This window comes from Physeter macrocephalus, chromosome 1 (assembly GCF_002837175.3).
Source record: "Physeter macrocephalus isolate SW-GA chromosome 1, ASM283717v5, whole genome shotgun sequence".
Taxonomy (NCBI): Eukaryota; Metazoa; Chordata; class Mammalia; order Artiodactyla; family Physeteridae; genus Physeter; species Physeter macrocephalus.
The window spans coordinates 43,910,401-43,921,580 of record NC_041214.2 but is presented as its reverse complement, the minus strand read 5'-3'; the positions used below and the strand labels follow the sequence as shown (position 1 = coordinate 43,921,580).

Genomic DNA, 11,180 nt, shown 5'->3' with positions numbered 1-11,180 from the left:
CTCCCAATAAAAAAACTCAATACATCCTGAAACAAGCTTAACCTTGAGGTTACTCTTCCTCTTATAATGTTTCTCCTTGCTTCCTGTTGACTTTCTATGAATCAAAGACTCAGCTTGACTAAGCAACTTGATTTTTTAAACAGTCAAGTTTAACTACGAAACATTTCTTTATACTCAGTATTTTACATTATAAGCACAGGTTCCTTGTTTGAGGAGGTGAGAGCCAAGTGGAATAAATATACTAAGAGAGTCTCTTTCTCTCTCTCTCTCTCTCTCTCTCTCTCATTTTTCCTTCCACTTCTATCAATGTTAGAAATAATGAGTACAGAACAAAGTAGATGTTGTTAGCAAATAGCATGAATAATATTATTTACTTCATATTTATTAGAGGTTAAAGAGTGAGGATAACAACAAATTAAATATACTGGAGATGTTAAAGGCATTGCTGTGTTGTATACATATTATACAACTATGTATACTTGGAGTTGGAGAAACATCTTCTGTATAGTAAAAAAAAATTGGACAGAACTTTGAGGCAGATAGCAAATGTTAGATTTTCAATTCTAGTGTTAAGTAGTTTCACAGCCTTGGAAGACACTTTGCTCTTTTGAGTTTCAGTGTGTTTATATCTAAAAAAGAGATTAAAAATAACCTTCAAGTTGTCGGAAGCATTATATGAGAGAAACATGAACAGTGCCTGGCACATCATAAATTCTCAATGAACATTACACAACTAAAATTTCAGAAATATATTGTTGAAACATTTTCTGAAAAATCCCTTCAAATGCAGAAATGAATTAAAAAATACTAGTTAGCATGATAAATTTTATCAATTAGTCATCATTCCCTGGGACCTCCAGTTTCTTCTCAGCATCAATAATGAACAGGAGAGAGGACTTAAAGAAGAAATAGTTTGAATTGATGAATTGGACACATTTTTTAAAAAATTAACATTTATCTAGTGATACTGTATCATTATTTCAAGTAATGTTTTAAAAACGTTGCAGGAGTGGTCATGGAGAAAAGGGGGACCTTCCTACATGGTTGGTAGGAATGTAAATTGGTGCAGCCACTATGGAGAACAGTATGGAGGTTCCTCAAAAAACTAAACATAGAGCTACCATATGCTCCAGCAAACCCACTCCTGGGCATATATCCAGACAAAACTATAATTTGAAAAGATACATGCACCCCTATGTTCATAGCAGCACTAGTCACAATAGCAAAGATATGGAAACAACCTAAATGTCCCTTGACAGATGAATGGATAAAGAAGTGGTATATATAATATATGCAATGGAATATTACTCAGCCATAACAAAGAATGAAATAATGCCATTTGCAGCAATATGGCTGAACCTAGAGATCACCATACTAAACGAAGTAAGTCAGATAGGAGAAAGACAAATATTATATGATATCACTTATATATGGAATCTAAAATACAATGCAAATGAACATACCTATGAAACAGAAAAAGACTTACAGACATACAGATCATACTGGTCATTGCCAAGGGGGAGGGGGACTGGGGGAGAGATAGATTAGGAGTTTGGGATTAGCAGATGCAAACTATTATATATAGAATGGATAAACAACAAGGTCCTACTATATAGCACAGGGAACTATATTCAATATCCTGTGATAAACCATAGTGGAAAAGAATATGAAAAAGGATGTATATATATGTATAACTGAGTCACTTTGCAATGCAGCAGAAATTAAACAAAACATTGTAAGTCAAGTATACTTCCATAAAAGTAAAAAAATGAATTTCTAAAAAAACCTCTAATTATTACTTCATTTAATTTTTATATCAATTCCAAAAGTGTGTGTGATTGCTCCTTCTTTATAAACGAAGAAACAGAAGCTCCAAGACAACTTAGTTTTAAGAAAAATTTTGTTTCCTTTCAAGATCTTGTATGCTTCTTGTTTATTTATGATAATGAAAAAAATTGAACTGACTGGAATTTTTTTTCCTGTTAGGATTATCTTAAGAAATATACAGAGTCAGCACCTAAAGATGGACAAGACCTGGATGACTGGATTCAGGTGGAAACTGACACTATTTATAGATGCCCTTCAAACCTGTACCTATCTTTTGCTGTGGCCTGAAGATGTAATCAACTCCCTATGATGATTCTGGGCAGATAGTAAGGCTGGACATTCATGTCTAGAGATTTTATCTTTGCAGCAATAAGTTGCAGAAGAGTTTCATGTCTTTTTGACAACCTAATTATATAAGGTTAAATATTTACCCAAAGGTGTATATCACATTTAAAAAATTATTATTCTCTGTGAGATAAGCTGTTTTTTAATATATAGATAAGCTTCAAATTCCTGTCTAAATAATGACAGATATGTAAGTCAATTCCCTCAATCCACTGAAAGCAGAACTGGATTGAGGCATGCCAAGTAAAACTTGTCAAAATGGTCCCTTATCTCTCACCATCTCTAGAGTTGTGTTAGTGAATTTAAATCCTGGAAATCTCCATTTCTTTGTTTTGTTATCACTCTACATGGAGGGTTCCTCTTTCCAGGTTGGAGGAGTCATTAAATCCTCCCTGATCACTTCATGCTGCTGTCTCTTTCTTCTCAAAGGAGCAGGATGGCCAGCTCTTAGATTGTGAGAGGCCACCAAGACGGCTGATCACAGGTGAAGTAGGACCCCATCTGCTGTCTTGCGCAGGAAAAGGCAATTGCTTCTAAAGATTCCTGAATGTAATGCAGAGGAAGAGAGGGAGGAAAGGAAGTAGGTTGATTTTTAAATTAATATTAATAGATATAAACCTGAACAGCTGCTGTGACACTGCTACACTTAAGCCCTGTCTCCAAGGAAAGGAGTGGAAAGGGGCAACATCTAATGTTCCCTGGGAAGACATTTAGAAACAGTTTATACATAGAGAACAGACTTGTGGTTGCCAAGGGGGAGGGGGTGGGGGAAGGATGGAGTGGGAGTTTGGGGTGTAGATGCAAACTATTATATATAGAATGGATAAACAACAAGGTCCTTCTCTATAGCACAGGGAACTATATTCAATACCCTGTGATAAACCATAATGGAAAAGAACCTGAAAAAATGAATGTATATATATGTATAACTGAATCACTTTGCTGTATGGCAGAAATTAATACAACATTGTAAACCAACTATACTTCAATAAAATAAATTAGAAAACAAACAAACAAACAATTCTATGGTCCTTAAAGGGATGCTATCGCATCTGATTTGGAAAAAGAATGGATTGACATAATACCTCTTTGTCCAGTGCTTTTTGCTGGACTGTGGTTTCTTAATTATAATAATTGACACTTAAGCAAATTTACATAATTGTGAGGTACAACATTGTAAAAAGGGACAGAAAGATGTTCTATGGCATACCAACAGAGAAAAAAAATAATAATAATGATCAAACCAGATAAAGGACAGTTGCAGCATTGCAGAATGGGGGAAGATCCCAGGAAACTAGGCTTGATTCCAACCTTGCCACTGCCTAACTGTGAGCACTTGAGCAAATCATTTAAGTTGTTTAACCTTCTAGACCAGTGCTGGCGAATCAATTAAAAGTCAGGCAACAAATACAAACCACATATGTATTCTTGAATGTTCTAGTAGCCACATTAAAATTTTTTTAAAAAGAATATGTGAAGTTAATTTTAAACCTACTTTACTTAACCAAATATACAAAATTTATCAGGTAGACATGCAATTTCCAGATTATTAATAAGATATTTTACATTTGTTTTTCATTCTAAATCTGCAAATTTCAGTACGTATTTTACAGTTCCAACACATTTCCATTCAGATCAACCCCATTTCATGTGCTTACTAGCTACATGTGTCTCATACCTGCTGGACAACGCAGTTGTAGACTCTCAGGGTCCTCATCTGTAAAATAAAGGAGATGAATAGGTCATCTTATCCATGCCTAAGAACATTTAATTCTGTGGTGCTGCCTTTTGCATAAAATGGCCTTATATGCAATAACTTTGAGCATGGACTAGATGCCTCTTTCTTTCTAAAATCAAACATATTACTTAAAATGCTGAGAATAAGTTTTCCCATGAAAAATGGAAAAATTTAATATCTCCCTCAAAACTTTTCTGTAGGACTTAAATAAATTGTGTATATCAAAGGACCTAACATGATAAATGCTCTCTCTATATATATATTTACATTTAGAATTAAAATATACTAAGTATGAAAGCCAAGAGAATGGAGAAGTCTTTGTCATGGAGCAAATCTGCAACCATGGAACATGGTATGTATTACTCTTGCCAGTTCATGAAAATTGATATCTATTATTAGTTGTCCCACCCTCTTTTTCTGGAATTTTCTTTCAGGACAGTTAATGATCCAACTCTCAGTCTAGGTACAGTACCTGACTTTCCCTGAACAGGGAATGCTATGGGATACAAACCAGCCCAATCTGACCACCTGCACCTTGAGTTTGAATTTGAGGAACAAATCTCCAGGAAGGAACATGGTGGAGGAGTGTCATCCCAATGGGACAGTCCAGAAGGGACTGTCCATTTTCTCCTCCTGCCCATTTCTCTGGACCATCACTGGATGCTGTCCTTCTTAGGTCTGGTTACTCAGCTTTCTTTTGAGTCTATAAGATTCCCTATAGCTTTCATATAAATTCCCCCTCTTTGATGAATACAGATATTTTCTGCCAAACACCCTGATTAAGCTAGGTCAAAAAATTATACTTTTAAGCTCCACAACCCCTTCTCATTTGGACACACCTCCAGTCCTAATATCAATTTCAACCCTTTGGACAGCTTCTTTCAATCTAACTGTGAGATAAACAGTCACTCACACTTCCTAAATTTCTGCTGGCAAGTTTTCTGGTCTTCCAGGCTACAGTGTCCAAGATGGTAGCCACTCACTAGCCACATGTGGTTATTTAAATTTAAGTTAATTAAAATTTAATTAAAATTAAAGTTCAGGTTCTCATTTTTTTTTTTTTCCTTGCGGTACGTGGGCCTCTCACCGCCGTGGCCTCTACTAGCCACATGTGGTTATTTAAATTTAAGTTAATTAAAATTTAATTAAATTAAAATTTCGGTTTCTCTTTTTTTTTTTTTCCTTGCGGTACGTGGGCCTCTCACCGCCGTGGCCTCTTCCGTTGCGGAGCACAGGCTCCGGACGTGCAGGCTCAGCCGTGGGCCGTGGCTCACGGGCCCAGCCGCTCCGCGGCATGTGGGATCTTCCCGCATCGGGGCACGAACCCGTGTCCCCTGCATTGGCAGGCGGACTCTCAACCACTGCGCCACCAGAAAAGCCCCCAGGTTCTCATTTGCACCAGCCAAACTTCGAATGCTCAATAGCTACATATGACTAGTGACTACTATATTGGGCAGCACAGAAATAGAAAGTTTCGATCATCTCAGACAGTTCTACTGGACAGCATGGGTCTAAGGACTTCCAGAACATTTGTTCAAAAAAAATTCATTAACTGTTGAGATACTTCCGACTGAAGGCTATTAAGGAAAAACAAAATGAAGTGTATAGAAGGAAAAAAGAATCATTTTAAAAAATGGAGACTAAATGCATCTTGCACAAGAATAAAACAGAGTTCAACAAATGTGGAGCTGCATAGCACAGGGAGATCAGCTTGGTGCTTTGTGACCACCTACAGGGGTGGGAAAGGGAGGGTGGGAGGGAGACGCAAGAGGGAGAGGATATGGGGATATATGTATAAATATAGCTGATTCACTATGTTATACTGCAGAAACTAACACACCATTGTAAAGCAATTATACTCCAACAAAGATGTTAAAAAGACAAACAAACAAACAAACAAACAAATGTGGAGGAATAGTTTTAAGGCTTTGAGAAAGAGTGCCCGTGGAGATGAACAGACAATCCATATCTTAATTTTTCCTTTGGGGATTAGGAGATCCTTTTCAAAGTCCTGCTCTTTTTAGGACATTGAATTATTAAATTACAGAGTATTCATTTCCCAAGTATCATTAGTGACTCGCAAGTCATTCTCACTCATTTTTGAGCTAAGAGAGTTGTCCAGAGAGCATATGTCTCTTTCTGGGTCACATAGCTCAGTTATCTGCAGAAACAATGCATGTCTCCTCAAGTCCCAATCTAAACAGCTGTTATCTGTTGGACATAAGGTATATTCAGGACAACTACCTAAGAATAATTTCTGGAACATTATTTTAACTAAAGATGGTCAAATCAGAGCCTTCCTGAACTCAGACTTCTTGGCCTCCTATGAAGCAGGAGGTTGTGCCATGGCCATATTACAGGTCAACATTATAGCCAGATATATCTGGGTTTCTCTAAGGACCAGGAAAAAGGAAGTCAGCTCTCTGGAGTCATATAACCAAACCTGACCCTGAACTGTCTAAATTTTATCCCCTGAAATTTGCAAGTCTCCATCTACTTTCTCAAGCAACTTGGGAAATTAAGTCATCGTTTGCAGGTGCATTTTGTTTAGATAAGGGTCTTCGTAGCTAAAATAATGTGTTGAATAAGACGGAAAAAAGGGTTTGTAGAATTTTTTGTGAAGTATATTGCAAGCCAGAACCAGAGAGAGCATTTCCTATTATTAAATGAAAGGTTTTATGTGAGGAAGAGAAAACTGTCAAGCATATAAACCTGCATTAAATTAGGTCAGTTTCCAAAGAGACATATTCATGCATATGTTAGTGAAAAATATACTTTTGTCCTTGGGGCCTAAATCTACCAGCTCTTGAGTTCTGGGACTTATTCTGGACGTTCTTAAGTTTTACATTTCCTTAAGTGGTTTAGTATTGGCTTGGCCAAAGTCTCTCTTCCTTCCTGCCAAGTCTTCCTGTCTGTTACACATCTGATGGCTTCCTTCTGGGGCTGCTAACTGTTGCTGTCTGACAAATGAATTAACAAATAGGACATCATCAGAGTGGTTCCTAGATAATTAATGTACCTTTGACATTTCAGTGATTTTATGCATTGAAAGACATTTGCTTTTAATGGATACTCCTCAACTTTGTTTGGATATTTTTCAGCTACTCTTTACAACCTTTTTGGAATAATAATCATGCTTCCTCTCCCAGGCTAAATCAAATTCCATGTATTTTGCTTAACTTCTTTCATGACTTTTTGTCTCCTTTCCCGATGTTCTCATTGATTCTAAACTGGGTCATCACTTTAAGGTCCACTGGCCCATTCAGTATAATACATCTTTTTACTTTCCCCCAAGTAGATTAAGCTGGCACTCTGCACTGGGAATGGTCAGTAATGCCACACAGTGGGGGTCACCCCTTCGAGGAAGCTGGAGATCTGAACTCTAAGAGAAAAATCATATTAGAGGGATAATTTACTTTCTGAGGAATGGTAGAACCAAACTTAAAACTATTTTTTATTGAGGTCTTCTGATTCTGTTCACCACCTCTTTGGAGCAAAAGCCAAGTAAAAAGACCCTTAAAGTCCACCTAACACAAACAAAACCAAAAACTTATGTATTTCCATACCCACCCCCTTTAACTCACCGATAAACATGTTCTGTTTCAGGTGCACAGCAAAGGGATTCAGTTATACATATACATGTATTCATTCTTTTTCAGATTCTTGTCTCATATAGGTTATCAGAGAATATTGAGTAGAGTTCCCTGTGCTATACAGTAGGTCCTTGTTGGTTATCTGTCTTATATATAGTAGTGTGTGTATGTTAAACCCAAGCTCCTGATTTATCTCTCCCCCATACAGATGAACTTATTTACAAAATAGAAATAGATTGCTTGGATTCTAATCCTAGCTGTTACTAACCTCTCTACTTTAGTTTCCTCACCTGTAAAATAGGAATAATAATAGCACATACCTTATAGGATGTTATTAGGATTGAAAAACAAAATATAAAGAAAGAGCTTAGAAACATTAATTAAATATTTTATCATTATGAAACTTATTACAGTAGTAGTTTATTATGGTATGTGGGAAATCTATCCCTGGTAGCCTTGTCCTGTAGCCTAAAGTAATTGATGCAAGTTTTTTTTAATCTTCCAAGGCTCAAAAAGGCTAGAAGGAAGCAGATCCCTGCTAGTATTGGGTCTGGGAAGCCTAGCGAACTGGAATTCCATTTGCAACTAATATTTCCCTGGTTAAAGACAAGAAGGTGAATCAGGTGTTACTACAAGTTCAAACTCATGAGTGCATGCAAACCTATTTTTATTCCTTAGGATACTAGCTAAGCAGCCAAATCAATGACCCAGATAAAAGTGGTTTAAAAAGGTAAATTCACTTCTCTCTCTCATAACATTCTGATCATAAGTCATCCAGGTCTGATATAGTCATGCTATTCAGCTCTCATTATCACAAGCACGTTCTAGCTGCAAAAAGAAGAGAAAAGGACAATGGAAGACATAGCCATTTTCCTTGAGGGCATAAACTGAAAGTCAAACTCATTATTTCTATTTATAAACTTTTGGTCAGGACTTAGGTGGCCCCACCTATCTGCAAAGGACGTTGGGAAATGTCTTTAGGTGGGAGGTGATGCTAAACCCACATCCCATTTAAGTTGAGGGTTCTGTTACTAAAGGTAGAAGAATGAGAGAATGGAAAGAAGAATAGATATGGATGGAGAACTAATAACATCTTCCACAGCCCATCCTTCTATGCATTGAAGCTTCTTCAGGAATAGAATCCCTTGATCCTTCCCAAAGGAGTCAAAGGCCCATCAAGTTATTCCTTTCAACACAAGGTTTAAGATCTTGGGTTGTATGAAGTACTTTTTTTCAATTCTTAGTGTGTCCTTTCATTGCCCTGCAACCTAAAAACTAATCTATAAGTATTTTACTTCAATCTTAATCCTTACTAGGCCCAATTTAGAAGGATGGAGAATATCTATAATAAAAACCTTTCTTTGCTGAAGGTGTGGAGTGGGGAACACATCACAGTTGCTCTTCAGAAAAATTATATCTTGCTGGGCAATGACTGTGAACATTCTCAGTCCTGCCCATAGATTAAGTTCCTGGTCTAGCACATTTAGTAGTTGTTTGTTTGGAGACAATTTTCTTCTATGATTTGGGTTTTTCCTCTGGGAAGTTTTTCTTGTATTTTGAACTCCATGGCCACCTCTGAAATGGGCATTGGAGAGAGCCCATTTAAAGCCCTAAGGTTTCTTTAGATGTCAAACAGCCACAGGCTTTGAAGGTCAGGCTTGTAGTTTCTTAAATAGCAAAATACCTTCAATAACCTAGTAGGCTTCTAGTCTACTTGCCTTTGGTCAATCCTATGTGCCAGAAACATGGCCAAAGACATAATGTAAGTACATATATTTGTTAAACTTGATAATTTTGCTCCTTTATTCCCTAGCCTCAATGGTCTGACCATCTCCAACATTTTCAACTTAATAAGGGATCAGTGAATTGCTACTGAAATAATGGATGACATTTTTCATTGGATTCCCAAGAAGTAGAACCTCAGACAAGTGTTCATGTGACAGTGATTGATTAGTAAGTGTGATCCAGGAAAACCAATAAAGGAGTAGGAAGGTGGACCAGGATGTGTAGGATGGCAGGCAATGCCAGTGGAGGGTGACATTGCCTCAACTACCCAGGTAAGCTCTGGAGATGTTACAGTGGTAGAAATCACACTTTTAAAGTTGTTCTAATCGGGTAACAAGGGAGCTGGAGTATTTATTCTTCTGCACCCATTGGTCATGATTTTGGGGCTGCCCCAGGTTAAATAAAGGAACTCCTGGCTCTCACAGTTTGAGCCAAAGTAGTTCCAGCAGCACAAGGGCAGCTTGCCAAAAAAGAGATGCTGGTTTCAGGGAGAGGAAGCAGTCTTGGAGCTGGTGTGTACTCAGATGGTACACCATTATCACTGTGAACACTGGCAGAGCTCTAGCATGGTCTGCTTGGAATAGGGAGGCAACTTCCTTAATCTGATAATTAATTCAATGGGAAATAGTGGGTAGACACACAGTCTCACATGCTACCTGCACTGCCTCTGTGGAGGCACCTCTTATAAGTAGTATGCTGCGGATGGGATACTGGAAAACTGGCAGAAGCCAGCAAAGAGTGAGAATTCTTACCAAAGTCAGCTCTCCTGGACTAGAGAAGCAGAGGGAAGATGTGTAGAGATAACCCTGCAAAGATGCTTACCGAAGTATTGTGCATAATAGCATCAAATTGGTAATAACCGTGGGTTTCATTTCATTAGATAAATCTATCACCATATTATGCAAACATTAAGTTTTTTCAGAGAGTTATTTTTAATTTACATAATAAATATTCATATTTGTATAGTCCCTCAGGTATAAAAATATAATACAGTTAAAAGTCTCCCACTTACCCTTATCCTCTATTAGCCCAAATCCCAAGTGCCCGACCCACAAAACACCACCGATATACTTGTTTATCTTCCAGAGTTTTTAAAATGCCCATTCAATCATAAAAGCAGAGATTTCTATTTTTCTTCTTTTCATACACAATATGTGGCAGGCCATTTTCATCACCTTACACTGTGCTTTCATCACTTAATTATGTCTTTAAGTTCTTTCCAGACAAATCCATGGAAGGATTCCTCATTTTTAAAAATTAATTTACAGATCATAATTCTATTGTGTATTTAACCAGACTCCAGTTAATAAACCTTTGGGTTACTTTTATCTTTTGCTGTTACATAAAGTGCTGCATAGATCAACCTGTGTATACATTACATACATAGTTTTGCACCTGGGTAAATATATCTGTAGAATAATTCTCTAGGAATGTGATTGTTGGGTTGAGGGGAAGGAGCTTTTGAAGTGTCAGTAGATGTTGCCAAATTGCCTTCTACAAGGGATTGGATCAGTTTAATTTCCCGCCAACCGTGTATGAGAGTTTACTTTTCCCCATAGCTTACTACCAAAGTGAATTGTGAAACTTTTGCATTTCTCCCAATTCCGTAAGTGAAAATGGTATCTCGGTGTATGAATTATCTATTTCTATGTGACAAGTGCCCCTCCCCCCAAAAAAAATCTGACTTAAAATAACCATGATAGATTATGGCGCATCGTTCTGTGGGTTGGCTGGGCTGTTCTGGTTTTTCCTAGGTTTATTCATTTGACTACATTCAGTTGGAGGTCTCCTGGGACTGGGCCTACTGAGACAGCTCTGAAAGTTGGTCCTGTCTCTTCATGTGGTCTTTCATTCCCACGAAGGCCATACTGGGCATTTTCACAGGGTGAAAG

At 37.4% G+C, this 11,180-nt stretch overlaps 1 long non-coding RNA gene across 1 annotated transcript in view; it reads right to left on the bottom strand.

The window, feature by feature from the left end:
- Positions 1-2,355: 2,355 nt before the first annotated feature.
- Positions 2,356-11,180, bottom strand: part of LOC102978545 (uncharacterized) — a 42,289-nt gene continuing 33,464 nt past the window's right edge. The window contains exons 3-4 of the long non-coding RNA XR_002890474.2: positions 3,851-3,889; positions 2,356-2,715 (exon numbers count right to left, since the gene is read on the bottom strand). This is a non-coding gene — a long non-coding RNA (uncharacterized lncRNA). The remainder of the gene's footprint in view (positions 2,716-3,850; positions 3,890-11,180) is intronic.